Source organism: Phyllobates terribilis, unplaced genomic scaffold, assembly GCF_046119375.1.
Source record: "Phyllobates terribilis strain yellow unplaced genomic scaffold, ASM4611937v1 Scaffold_4__5_contigs__length_816908805, whole genome shotgun sequence".
Classification (NCBI taxonomy): domain Eukaryota; kingdom Metazoa; phylum Chordata; class Amphibia; order Anura; family Dendrobatidae; genus Phyllobates; species Phyllobates terribilis.
The window spans coordinates 17390162-17405338 of NW_027362764.1; positions in this window are offsets into that span (position 1 = coordinate 17390162).

Here is a 15177-nt window from a genome sequence, read left to right on the forward strand (position 1 = left end):
CAGACTCAACCATCTGTTCTACCTCATACTCAGACGGGCAGCTGGAGATTTGGGAGCTGTGAGGAAGCAAGTGCGATTTGGGTGACACCTTTGAGGACTGGAGTATTTGTGATGTTGAAGTTGATGTGGAGGAGAGCCCACTTAAAGGAGCACTTGATATCCGTTGAAGCACCTGCTGTTTTTGTGCCTCATCTGGAATTTGTAGCGATTGGCGTGGCCGTAAGAAAGGGATCTTATCACATTGTCCGCTAAAAGAAGTAGACATTTTAGTTTGGCTGGAAGATGGTCTTTCTTCTGCACCTACCCCACGGACACAACCTTTTTTCCCCTTCCCAACACGCCTATTCCCCTTTCCACCAGCAGCAGGCCTTTTTCCACTCATTTTGGTGGTTAACTAATTCACAACTCTGGAGTTGTTTGCACAAAAAAACAATGGATGGTAACCGAGCAGAGCTGAGTGGCCAAACTGTGGTATTAGGCCAAAACTATTGGCTGGGTTAGATGCAGAAAAAAATTATTTTTAATTTGCAACCTGATGGAGGTCAGTATAGATGGACTAATAGACCAAGTCCCACACACCGCTAGAAGCCCAAATATTTTTTCAGAGCTAGATGCAGAAAAAAATTATTTTTAATTTGCAACCTGATGGAGGTCAGTATAGATGGACTAATAGACCAAGTCCCACACACCGCTAGAAGCCCAAATATTTTTTCAGAGCTAGATGCAGAAAAAAATTATTTTTAATTTGCAACCTGATGGAGGTCAGTATAGATGGACTAATAGACCAAGTCCCACACACTGCTAGAAGCCCAAATATTTTTTCAGAGCTAGATGCAGAAAAAAATTATTTTTAATTTGCAACCTGATGGAGGTCAGTATAGATGGACTAATAGACCAAGTCCCACACACTGCTAGAAGCCCAAATATTTTTTCAGAGCTAGATGCAGAAAAAAATTATTTTTAATTTGCAACCTGATGTAGGTCAGTATAGATGGACTAATAGACCAAGTCCCACACACTGCTAGAAGCCCAAATATTTTTTTAGAGCTAGATGCAGAAAAAAATTATTTTTAATTTGCAACCTGATGGAGGTCAGTATAGATGGACTAATAGACCAAGTCCCACACACCGCTAGAAGCCCAAATATTTTTTCAGAGCTAGATGCAGAAAAAAATTATTTTTAATTTGCAACCTGATGGAGGTCAGTATAGATGGACTAATAGACCAAGTCCCACACACTGCTAGAAGCCCAAATATTTTTTCAGAGCTAGATGCAGAAAAAAATTATTTTTAATTTGCAACCTGATGGAGGTCAGTATAGATGGACTAATAGAGAAAGTCCCACACACCGCTAGAAGCCCAAATATTTTTTCAGAGCTAGATGCAGAAAAAAATTATATTCAATTTGCAACCTGATGGAGGTCAGTATAGATGGACTAATAGAGAAAGTCCCACACACCGCTAGAAGCCCAAATATTTTTTCAGAGCTAGATGCAGAAAAAAATTATTTTTAATTTGCAACCTGATGGAGGTCAGTATAGATGGACTAATAGACCAAGTCCCACACACTGCTAGAAGCCCAAATATTTTTTCAGAGCTAGATGCAGAAAAAAATTATTTTTAATTTGCAACCTGATGGAGGTCAGTATAGATGGACTAATAGAGAAAGTCCCACACACCGCTAGAAGCCCAAATATTTTTTCAGAGCTAGATGCAGAAAAAAATTATATTCAATTTGCAACCTGCTGGACGTCAGTATAGATGGACTAATAGACCAAGTCCCACACGCTGCTAGAAGCCCAAATATTTTTTCAGAGCTAAATGAAGAAAAAAATTATTTTTAATTTGCAACCTGATGGAGGTCAGTATAGATGGACTAATAGACCAAGTCCCACACACTGCTAGAAGCCCAAATATTTTTTCAGAGCTAGATGCAGAAAAAAATTATTTTTAATTTGCAACCTGATGGAGGTCAGTATAGATGGACTAATAGACCAAGTCCCACACACCGCTAGAAGCCCAAATATTTTTTCAGAGCTAGATGCAGAAAAAAATTATTTTTAATTTGCAACCTGATGGAGGTCAGTATAGATGGACTAATAGACCAAGTCCCACACACCGCTAGAAGCCCAAATATTTTTTCAGAACTAGATGCAGAAATTTTTTTTATTCAATTTGCAACCTGATGGAGGTCAGTATAGATGGACTAATAGACCAAGTCCCACACACTGCTAGAAGCCCAAATATTTTTTCAGAGCTAGATGCAGAAAAAAATTATTTTTAATTTGCAACCTGATGGAGGTCAGTATAGATGGACTAATAGAGAAAGTCCCACACACCGCTAGAAGCCCAAATATTTTTTCAGAGCTAGATGCAGAAAAAAATTATATTCAATTTGCAACCTGCTGGACGTCAGTATAGAAGGACTAATAGACCAAGTCCCACACGCTGCTAGAAGCCCAAATATTTTTTCAGAGCTAAATGAAGAAAAAAATTATTTTTAATTTGCAACCTGATGGAGGTCAGTATAGATGGACTAATAGACCAAGTCCCACACACTGCTAGAAGCCCAAATATTTTTTCAGAGCTAGATGCAGAAAAAAATTATTTTTAATTTGCAACCTGATGGAGGTCAGTATAGATGGACTAATAGACCAAGTCCCACACACTGCTAGAAGCCCAAATATTTTTTCAGAGCTAGATGCAGAAAAAAATTATTTTTAATTTGCAACCTGATGGAGGTCAGTATAGATGGACTAATAGAGAAAGTCCCACACACCGCTAGAAGCCCAAATATTTTTTCAGAGCTAGATGCAGAAAAAAATTATATTCAATTTGCAACCTGCTGGACGTCAGTATAGAAGGACTAATAGAACAAGTCCCACACACTGCTAGAAGCCCAAATATTTTTTCAGAGCTAAATGAAGAAAAAAATTATTTTTAATTTGCAACTTGATGGAGGTCAGTATAGATGGACTAATAGACCAAGTCCCACACACTGCTAGAAGCCCAATATTTTTTCAGAGCTAGATGCAGAAAAAAATTATTTTTAATTTGCAACCTGATGGAGGTCAGTATAGATGGACTAATAGACCAAGTCCCACACACTGCTAGAAGCCCAAATATTTTTTCAGAACTAGATGCAGAAAAAAAATATTTTTAATTTGCAACCTGATGGAGGTCAGTATAGATGGACTAATAGAACAAGTCCCACACGCTGCTAGAAGCCCAAATATTTTTTCAGAGATAAATGAAGAAAAAAAATATTTTTAATTTGCAACCTGATGGAGGTCAGTATAGATGGACTAATAGAATGATGCTATGCCCAAAAGATTTTACTTCACTAGGTGCAGTAAAAAAATTGGTATTCTATACACAGGTGGTATATCTTGCAACACAGATAGGCTACTCCACTGACTAACACACTCTGCAATAGGCCAAAAAGGATTAGCTTTGCTAGATTCAGCCAAATGCTGTGAAAAAAACTTGCACAGCACTGGCACAGACCTGCCTGGCAAAAACTGATAGGAACTGATGTAACCTAGTCCTGAAAAGGACTCCAATTACAATTAGTCTTTACTCCCACAATCTATCTATTTAAGAGCACAGACCTGCCTGATAAAAGTCGTAGGAAATGCTGTAACCTAGTCCTTAAAAGGACTGCAATCACAACTATTCCCTACTCCCAAGCTATCTGTATATTTGTGCGAAAATTGGCTTGAAATTAACAAGGTATAGCGCACACAGCAACAGCGGTGCCGTCTAACACGCAGCTGCAGCAGTGAGAAAATGGTGGCGACGGGGAAAATGGCTGGGTCTTATAGGGCAAGGACATGTGACATACACTGCCAATCACACATGCCCTTGCTTGTGTGAAAAAAAGCACTTCGCTCCGTGTGTGCGCTGCTGATAGGCTGACAGATTGCACCTCCCCACTGTAAATGCGGGAAAGAGAAAAAAAAATGGAGATCTTCATTGTTCCTGCAGAGATCCATCCCCTGCCCCTCCCCCCGCCCCGCTGTACACTCAAACTGCATATTAACATTAATTTTCATCATTACTGAGAAAAAATCCAGTTATGATTTTGGTGCACGAACAGTTATCGAACATAACCTCGAACAGCCGAATTTTTCTCAAATTGTTCGTGTTCGCCGACCGGCTCGAACACCGCCCAAAACAGCTCGAATTTGAGATTGGCGAACAGTTCAAGTAGAACAACGCTCATCTCTAGTAATGACTCTATATAATAGATCCCTCTGCGTGTAATCACGCTATATAATAGATCCCTCTGCGTGTAATGACTCTATATCATAGATCCCTCTGCGTGTAATGACTCTATATAATAGATCCCTCTGCGTGTAATGACTCTATATAATAGATCCCTCTGCGTGTAATCACTCTATATAATAGATCTCTCTGCGTGTAATGACTCTATATAATAGATCCCTCTGCGTGTAATGACGCTATATAATAGATCCCTCTGCATGTAATGACTCTATATGATAGATCCCTCTGTGTGTAATGACTCTATATAATAGATCCCTCTGCGTGTAATGACTCTATATCATAGATCCCTCTGCGTGTAATGACTCTGTATAATAGATCCCTCTGCGTATAATGACTCTATAATAGATCCCTCTGCGTGTAATGACTCTATATAATAGATCCCTCTGCGTGTAATGACTCTATATAATAGATCCCTCTGCGTGTAATGACGCTATATAATAGATCCCTCTGCGTGTAATGACTCTATATAATAGATCCCTCTGCGTGTAATGACGCTTTATAATAGATCCCTCTGCGTGTAATGACTCTATATAATAGATCCCTCTGTGTGTAATGACGCTATATAATAGATCCCTCTGTGTGTAATGACTCTATATAATAGATCCCTCTGTGTGTAATGACTCTATATAATAGATCCCTCTGTGTGTAATGACTCTATATAATAGATCCCTCTGCGTGTAATGACTCTATATAATAGATCCCTCTGTGTGTAATGACTCTATATGATAGATCACTGTGTGTAATGACTCTATGTAATAGATCCCTCTGCGTGTAATGACTCTATATGATAGATCCTTCTGTGTGTAATGACTCTATATAATAGATCCCTCTGTGTGTAATGACTCTATATAATAGATCCCTCTGTGTGTAATGACTCTATATAATAGATCCCTCTGTGTGTAATGACTCTATATAATAGATCCCTCTGGGTGTAATGACTCTATATAATAGATCCCTCTGTGTGTAATGACTCTATATAATAGATCCCTCTGTGTGTAATGACTCTATATAATAGATCCCTCTGCGTGTAATGACTCTATATAATAGATCCCTCTGTGTGTAATGACTCTATATGATAGATCACTGTGTGTAATGACTCTATGTAATAGATCCCTCTGCGTGTAATGACTCTATATGATAGATCCTTCTGTGTGTAATGACTCTATATAATAGATCCCTCTGTGTGTAATGACTCTATATAATAGATCCCTCTGTGTGTAATGACTCTATATAATAGATCCCTCTGCGTGTAATGACTCTATATAATAGATCCCTCTGTGTGTAATGACTCTATATGATAGATCACTGTGTGTAATGACTCTATGTAATAGATCCCTCTGCGTGTAATGACTCTATATGATAGATCCTTCTGTGTGTAATGACTCTATATAATAGATCCCTCTGTGTGTAATGACTCTATATAATAGATCCCTCTGTGTGTAATGACTCTATATAATAGATCCCTCTGTGTGTAATGACTCTATATAATAGATCCCTCTGTGTGTAATGACTCCATATAATAGATCCCTCTGCGTGTAATGACTCTATATAATAGATCCCTCTGTGTGTAATGACTCTATATAATAGATCCCTCTGGGTGTAATGACTCTATATAATAGATCCCTCTGTGTGTAATGACTCTATATAATAGATCCCTCTGGGTGTAATGACTCTATATAATAGATCCCTCTGCGTGTAATGACTCTATATAATAGATCTCTCTGGGTGTAATGACTCTATGTAATAGATCCCTCTGCGTGTAATGACTCTATATAATAGATCCCTCTGCGTGTAATGACTCTATATAATAGATCCCGCTGGGTGTAATGACTCTATATCATAGATCCCTCTGCGTGTAATGACTCTATATAATAGATCCCTCTTCGTGTAATGACTCTATATAATAGATCCCTCTGCGTGTAATGACTCTATATAATAGATCCCACTGCGTGTAATGACTCTATATAATAGATCCCTCTGCGTGTAATGACTCTATATCATAGATCCCTCTGCGTGTAATGACTCTATATAATAGATCCCACTGCGTGTAATGACTCTATATAATAGATCCCACTGCATGTAATGACTCTATATAATAGATCCCTCTGCGTGTAATGACTCTATATAATAGATCCCTCTGCGTGTAATGACTCTATATAATAGATCCCTCTGTGTGTAATGACTCTATATAATAGATCCCTCTGCATGTAATGACTCTATATAATAGATCCCTCTGCGTATAATGACTCTATATAATAGATCCCTCTGCGTGTAATGTCTCTATATCATAGATCCCTCTGCGTGTAATGACTCTATATAATAGATCCCTCTGCGTGTAATGACTCTATATCATAGATCCCTCTGCGTGTAATGACTCTATTTAATAGATCCCTCTGCGTGTAATGACTCTATATCACAGATCCCTCTGTGTGTAATGACTCTATATAATAGATCCCTCTGCGTGTAATGACTCTATATCATAGATCCCTCTGCATGTAATGACTCTATATCATAGATCCCTCTGCGTGTAATGACTCTATATAATAGATCCCTCTGTGTGTAATGACTCTATATCATAGATCCCTCTGCGTGTAATGACTCTATATAATAGATCCCACTGCGTGTAATGACTCTATATAATAGATCCCTCTGCGTGTAATGACTCTATATAATAGATCCCACTGCGTGTAATGACTCTATATAATAGATCCCTCTGCGTGTAATGACTCTATATAATAGATCCCACTGCGTGTAATGACTCTATATAATAGATCCCTCTGCGTGTAATGACTCTATATTATAGATCCCTCTGCGTGTAATGACTCTATATAATAGATCCCTCTGTGTGTAATGACTCTATATAATAGATCCCTCTGCATGTAATGACTCTATATAATAGATCCCTCTGTGTGTAATGATTCTATGTAATAGATCGCTCTGTGTGTAATGACTCTATATAATAGATCCCTCTGCGTATAATGACTCTATATAATAGATCCCTCTGCGTGTAATGTCTCTATATCATAGATCCCTCTGCGTGTAATGACTCTATATAATAGATCCCTCTGCGTGTAATGACTCTATATCATAGATCCCTCTGCGTGTAATGACTCTATATAATAGATCCCTCTGCGTGTAATGACTCTATATCATAGATCCCTCTGTGTGTAATGACTCTATATAATAGATCCCTCTGCGTGTAATGACTCTATATCATAGATCCCTCTGCGTGTAATGACGCTATATCATAGATCCCTCTGCGTGTAATGACTCTATATAATAGATCCCTCTGCGTGTAATGACTCTATATAATAGATCCCTCTGTGTGTAATGACTCTATATAATAGACCCCTCTGTGTGTAATGACTCTATATAATAGATCCCTCTGTGTGTAATGACTCTATATAATAGATCCCTCTGCGTGTAATGACTCTATATAATAGATCCCTCTGTGTGTAATGACTCTATATAATAGATCCCTCTGTGTGTAATGACTCTATATAATAGATCCCTCTGCGTGTAATGACTCTATATAATAGACCCCTCTGTGTGTAATGACTCTATATAATAGATCCCTCTGCGTGTAATGACTATATAATATATCCCTCTGCGTGTAATGACTCTATATAATAGATCCCTCTGCGTGTAATGACTCTATATAATAGATCCCTCTGTGTGTAATGACTCTATATAATAGATCCCTCTGTGTGTAATGACTCTATATAATAGACCCCTCTGTGTGTAATGACTCTATATAATAGATCCCTCTGTGTGTAATGACTCTATATAATAGATCCCTCTGCGTGTAATGACTCTATATAATAGATCCCTCTGTGTGTAATGACTCTATATAATAGACCCCTCTGTGTGTAATGACTCTATATAATAGACCCCTCTGTGTGTAATGACTCTATATAATATAGGAATGTCACTTTTTGGATTGAAGAACTGAAATAAATTAACTTTTTGATGATATTCTAATTTTGTGAGAAGCACCTATATATCTGAGATTAATAGATGATAATCATATTGAAAGGTTCAGTATTGGATATTCCACCATTCATACAATATATGAATAATAAATGTAAAATTTACATATACGACAAACAAAAAGAATATTACTTTCCTTGATTTGGAGCTACCTGGAGAACATGATTCATAAATCCATAGCACCACACACAGAAAACTACTTTCAGGGAGCACTATCCTTCATGCCAATAGTTTCCATCCCCCACATACAGTGAAAGCTATTGGAGCGCTAACAAGAGCAAACAGGAATCAGGAGTGATTAAATCCAGACTTGCAGTTCGTAATTATCCCACTTGGTCATTAAATTGCAATACATAAATTATAGATACGAAACGTCGAAAAAAAACTCCTGGATAAAAAAAAAAATAATAATGAAAACGCAGTAACAAAAATATACCAACTTCAGTACTCACATATAGGACATTTTTTTCAATCCATTTCAGACATAGTCAAACGAAATGTGAATATTTTAAGAGCTGATGATACGATGGACTCTATTTTAGAGAAAATAATAAGAATAGTGTCTCACAAAGCTCCAACTATAGGAAATCTATTATCTCGCACCTTTACAAACCCCCGTCACTCCGGCACAAAGAAACTGGTTGCTAATAAATGGTTTCTACAAATGCGGTTTTACTGCATTTAAAGCATGTTCACACACTAAAAACCCAACATCTACTTATTCTAATAGAAGCAATGACCGTACTTATAATATTAAAAGCTTCCTCAGCTGTAAAACAGATCATATTATTTGTCATAGAGTGACCTTTATGCAATCTGAAATATGTAGGATCCACAACCAGAAACGTGCGAACACATATATGATACAGAGCATAGAATCCTAGAATCCTAGAATGGTAGAGTTGGAGGGGACCTCCTGGGTCATCTGGTCCAACCCCCTGCTCAAAGCAACACGCAATGTATCTAATATTTCTAGACATTTTATTTCCAACCAGAATAGACAATTAAATGGGCTTTCTGTCTATGGAATCGAACATATTCCAAAGAAACCTCATGGTGGAGACGGAGAAATCGCTTCGCAATAGAGAAGCATATTAGATATTTGCATTAAATACCAGAGTCCGAGAAGAGAAATGATGTTACCTTATTAATTCTATTGGTACACTATTGTATTGATTTAGAAGCTTTGTTTCTATCAGTGTTACTTTGTCTGTTTCTTCTGGAATACACTCCTGTTTCCTAATCAGCTGGATATATAGGGGATATATAGGGGATATATAGGGGCCTCCCTACTTACTAGTTCAGATTTATACCAAGTTTAAGAACAAGTGCTGTCTGGTATTCGTAACGCGTCTGGTATTCAGCATTATATCCCATGTTTCCCTAATTCCAGATATGGATTTTTGATTGTTCACACTATCAAGATGGATTTTTTAATATATCTAAAATAAATTTTTGAATTTTAAATTGTAGACGTCTGGTGAGCTGGATCTATTTCTCCTATACCTCTATTACCAGAACACATGTAGGGAAGGAATTTGATTACACAATTTTCATGGTTTCTTGGATTTCATTTACCTTGAGACACTGGCTTTCAGGCCCCCAGAACTCTCATCTTCAGATTTTACTACAGGACTTCTTGTAGCTTTTAATTGTGGAACTTAAACCTGCTGATTGTCTTTCAGGGAGTCTCAAACCCACAGAGCACTTATCTTCAGGGTGATGAGGTGGAGCAGCGTAATCTGCTTTTCTCATTCCTTTCATTTCTATTTATGGGCCACTTGAACCTGGAGGATTCAGTCTTTGTTCAACTACAATTATCTCCACCCTGGGAAGGATTCACTGCTAATGGCTGTCTAGGAATGAGATCAAAGGGATCAGTTTATGTAGAAGTGTTAATGGACGTGAGTCATGAGGTCTGCACGTCTTATTACACACAAGACTCTGGAGAAGCCACAGCCGTCACTTTCATCTCTTACTGCGCAGATCATTATACAGATGATAAAAATTCTCACCATGAAAAAAAAAATAAAGCTACACAAAAGAGAAGAAGGAAAGGGAGGACAGGAAGATGAAAGGGTAGCGAATGAAAAGAGGAAATGAAAGCTGGGGATAGAAGAAGAGTAAAAGGAGGAAGAGACGGAAGAAGAGGAAGAAAAGAAAGGACAGGAAGGAAAGAGGACAACAAGGACAGGTAAATGAAGATATAGGAAAGCATAGAAAGAGGAAAAGAAGAAAAGGATGTTAAGAGGAAATAAATGGAAAGGATATGAAGAAGAAACGAAAGGAAACCATAGGAAAGGATACAAAAAGGTTCAGAAAAGAAAGGCATAAAACAGAAAAGAAAGAATGGAAGAGAAAGGGACACTAAAGGAACAAAAAAATGGGTTATAGAGGTCGTTGGAGTAGTTTGTGCAGAGCCTAATTTTTCTAACAAATGGCAGCACAATATATGAAGGTGTTTATCAGGACTGGACCCATTAGAGTCAAATCATTGCTGTATGGACCAGTATGTAAGTTTTTAGTCCATTCAAGCTATTCACAATGATCTGCTGCCATCACAGACCCTGGCAGTGCAGAATTCATATCTGAAGACCTCACAACTCTGCGAGGCTGAAGCTGCACCTGAAGGAGCATTTGTAGTTATTATTATTTAACGGCCTTCGGCTCAATCTCGAGCCATGACCACTGGATGGATGATCTGCAGGAAGATTGATCTTGTGCAAGCCTAGATAGTTCCATGAGGGTCTTCTCTGCCATTATCTTCATAGTATCCAGCCTTTGGATGGTTGTATTTGTAACAAATAGATAAAAACTGATCAGAAATTATATTGATGTCCAGCAGAACAGTTTTCATAGGGAAAATAACATTTGCATGCACAATTCATTCCTATTTCTCACAATATGGTGTTGTGGCGTTTGGAGGGCAAATAATGCTCTGAAAAAACTAACCTGCCAACTCAATGGACTAAGATCTCAAGGTGCTGATGGGTTGCTACAGATGCGGGGATCTGTTAAAGACCACAGTGCCTGACATCACGGAGCTCTATTGAAACCCTTCCTGTGGTTAGGTGTCAGAGATATCAGCCGAAAGATCCCACAGATCCCACTGCTGCCACAAATTTGTCAAGAAACAACACTCCACTGCCTCCAATTGTCAGGACAATTACGCAATTGGCTGACGAGTGATGGACTAGGCCTTGTCTGTTTTCACTACTAGGCCTGTTATTGGGAAACTCACAGTGAGCGTATGGTATATACACATCCGATTCCGATGCATACAATGTATGTATGTATATATATATATATATATATATATATATACACATATACATATACAGTAATGCTCAAAAAAATATCAGTCCAATATGACTAACCAGATTAATCACTGTTTCTAGTATTAATTATGTTGCCACAAGTCAAACAAATTACCAGTTGGTGCAGTAAATACTAAGAAAACCACGAGACTCCGCATTCATGATCTGCAAGTTTTTGAGTCTGTGTATTTGAATAATTAATTGTACAGGGATGTGTCCAAAATAATAGCAATGTGTATGGATGAGCAAGCACTAAAATGCTCGGGTATTCGTTGCTCGGGTCGAGCACATTGGAATACTCAGGTGCTCGGTCCGAGTAACTAGCCCAATTTAAGTCTATGGGAAACTCAAGCATTTTTCAGGCGGCTCCCCCCCCCCCCCCCCGCGGTCTGCAGAGGGCCTAAAAATTGCCCAAATTGATGGGAACAGTGCTCAAATGACATGGGAGCAGCATGGGGAAGACCCCTGGAACCATTTCTGACTCCCAGGTCACTGCTGTCAACAACATTGTCAGAAGTATTATGCCATTTTTACGGACTCACAATAAAACATACAAAAACAAAACCAAAATGGATTTTCCTGGGAAATATGTTAAGGATCATCCTTTCCAGTGTAACGACTTGTATATAAGGCAAAATAAATAACCAAAAACAAAAATGCTCCTCCACACTTTGGGCTATGTTCACACGTAGCGTTTTTGATGTGTTTTTGCACTTTTGCATTGCTTTCAACCAAGACAAATGCATTCACCGGGAAATGTCATTTTAACATTTTGCAATCTTATCTGGCCATATGGTGTGTGACACATCATCAGACACATCCTGTTTAATTTATGATGGAGGGACTCTGAAAGTCACAAAGTCTGTTTTTATAGGGCCATCAGGCGGCCCTTACTATTCTTAAAGGGCCAAGCAGTCTGCCCTCGCTATTGTTAGAGAGCCATCAGCCGGCTATGCTTTGGTGTTCCCATTATTAACGAGTGGGTTTCCCATACTGTTATTGCGTATGCAGTGACTGAAAGGGCTGCAAAAAATTTGGACGTAACCCAATACCCCTTAGAAGAGACATAGAGGAGGGTTTCAGTAAAAAAAAAAATGTTTCCATTATAAAGAGCGGGTCTCCTATAGTGGTAATGCCCATGCTGTGACTGCAAGGGCTGCCAAAATTTGGGAAAAACCCCACTAACAATTTAAAGACACATTGAGCTGGGCCACAGTGATGAGTACGACATGTTCCCATAAGAAAGGAGAGGGTCTGCTATTCAGTTATAGGGTATGCAGTGAGTGCAACGGCTCTCAAAATTTAGGAAAAACCCTACTAACAATTTAAAGACACATAGAACTGGGCCACAGTGATGAGTACGACATGTTCCCATTAGAAAGGAGAGAGTTTGCTATTCAGTTATAGGGTATGCAGTGAGTGCAACGGCTGCCAAAATTTAGGAAAAACACCACTAACAATTTAATCACACATAGATCTGGGCCACAGTAACGACATGTTCAAATTAGAAAGGAGAGGGTCCCCCATACTGTTTGCCTATCCAGTGACTGCAATGGCTGTCAAAAATTTGGAGGAACTCCAATGCCCTTTGCAAGAGACGTAGAGGTTGGAGGGCCTCCTGAAAACAATCTTCCCATTATTAAGAAGTGGGTCTTCCATACTATTTGCCTATGCAGTGAAGCAACGGCTGCCAAAAATTTGGAGGAACTCCAATGTCCCTTGCAAGAGACGTAGATATGTTGAAATGGTACATATGATGGTGATATGGTGGCGGAGGATGAGGATGCGGAGAAGGAGGAGGACAAGAGCAAATAGACAAAATCAGGAAGCATATACCCATGTCTGGGAGTGAAGACAGAGGTGCATGGGAATAGAGTTAGACCTCCCCAAAAAAAGACACTGTATTTGAGTTTATGTTACGCTGCTATCATTCGGTGGTGTTGAGAAGTCTGGCCCAATCCAGCCCTTGTTCATTTTTATGAGTCAGCCTGTCAGCATTTTCAGTTGACAGGCGGATGCGCTTACCAGTTATAATTCCACAAGCGGCACTAAAAACCCGCTCTAATAAAACGCTGGCGGCAGGGCAGGCCAGGACCTCCAAGGCATAGAGAGCCAGTTCATTCCACGTGTCCAGCTTGGATACCCAATAATTATAAGGCACAGATGAATCACTTAGGATGTTGGTACGGTCTGGAAGGTACTCCCTCAGCATCTTCCGAAACTTTTCCCTCCTTGGGAGAGTACCCCGCGCCTCAGGGCCTGTGCGATGGGAGGGTCTGAGAAAACTGTCCCAGAACTTTGACAGTGTTCCTCTGCCTCTGCTGGATTGCATTTGCGTCTCTCTCGCCTGTACTCCTTGGTTGTCCAATGAACTGTGACCTCTTCCGCTAGCGTTTTCAGATGGGAATTTTTTTAAATAATTCCGCAACAATGGCCTTCTCGTTCTGCCCCATTTTATTAGGCCTGTCCTGCACGGGAATAAGAGACAGAAAGTTCTCCTTGTAGCGTGTGTCTAGAAGTGTCACCAACCAATAATGACTGTCACCCAAAATTTGGACAATGCGAGGGTCACGGGAAAGGCAGCGTAACAAACTGAGCCATGTGTGCCAGACTGCAAAGAGGCAAGACTTCCGTGTCCTTACTAAGAGGATGACTGGCTATGCTCTCATCTTCATCCTCCTCCTCTTCCTTCTGTCTTCAGGCCATCCTTGCTAAACAGACAGTATGACAGTTGTGCAGGTAGTACCGTCTATAGCGCAGGAAACTAGCACCTGTTCCTCCTCCTCTTCCTCATTGTGACCCAACCCACGTTGGGATGAGATGAGGCTGGGCTGTGTGTAATCACCCTGTAGGGTTCCTTGCTCCATCTCATCGTGCTCCGCCTGCAATGACTCCTCTTTAATTGTGATCAGAGAGCGTTTCAGAAGACAGAGAAGCGGGATGGTGACAATAATTATTGCGTCATTGCCGCTCACCATCTTGGTGGAGTTCTCAAAGTTTTGGAGGATGGTACATATGTCTGACATCCATGTCAACTCCTGAGGTTTTGTGTGTAGAGTCTGACATGAATACCGACGGCCTTGTTGATGCTGGTAGTCAACAACTGCCCTCTTCTGCTCACAAATCCTTCCCAACATCTGCAGTGTAGAGTTCCAGTGCATGGGGACATTGCAGATCAGTCAATGAGCTGGAAGCTGCAAACGCTGCTAAGCAAGGCAAGGGCGGCGGAAGCTGTAGCTGACTTTCTAAAATGGGCACACACGCGGCGTACTTTGACAAGCAGATCCGACAGATTCGGGTAGATTTTGAGAAACCGCTCAACCACGAGGTTAAGCACATGGGCCAGGCATGGTACGTGTGTGAGCTCGCCTCGCAGCCGCCACCTGGTTCCGGCCATTGTCACACATGACCATGCCTGGCTGTAGGGTCAGCGGTGTCAGCCACAGATCTGCCTGCTCTTTCAGAGCTGTTCACAACTCTTCAGCATTGTGCGGTTTTTCACCGAAGCATATTAGCTTCAGCACAGCCTGTTGCCGCTTGGCCGAGGCAGTGCTGCAGTGCTTCCAGCTTGCGACTGATGTGG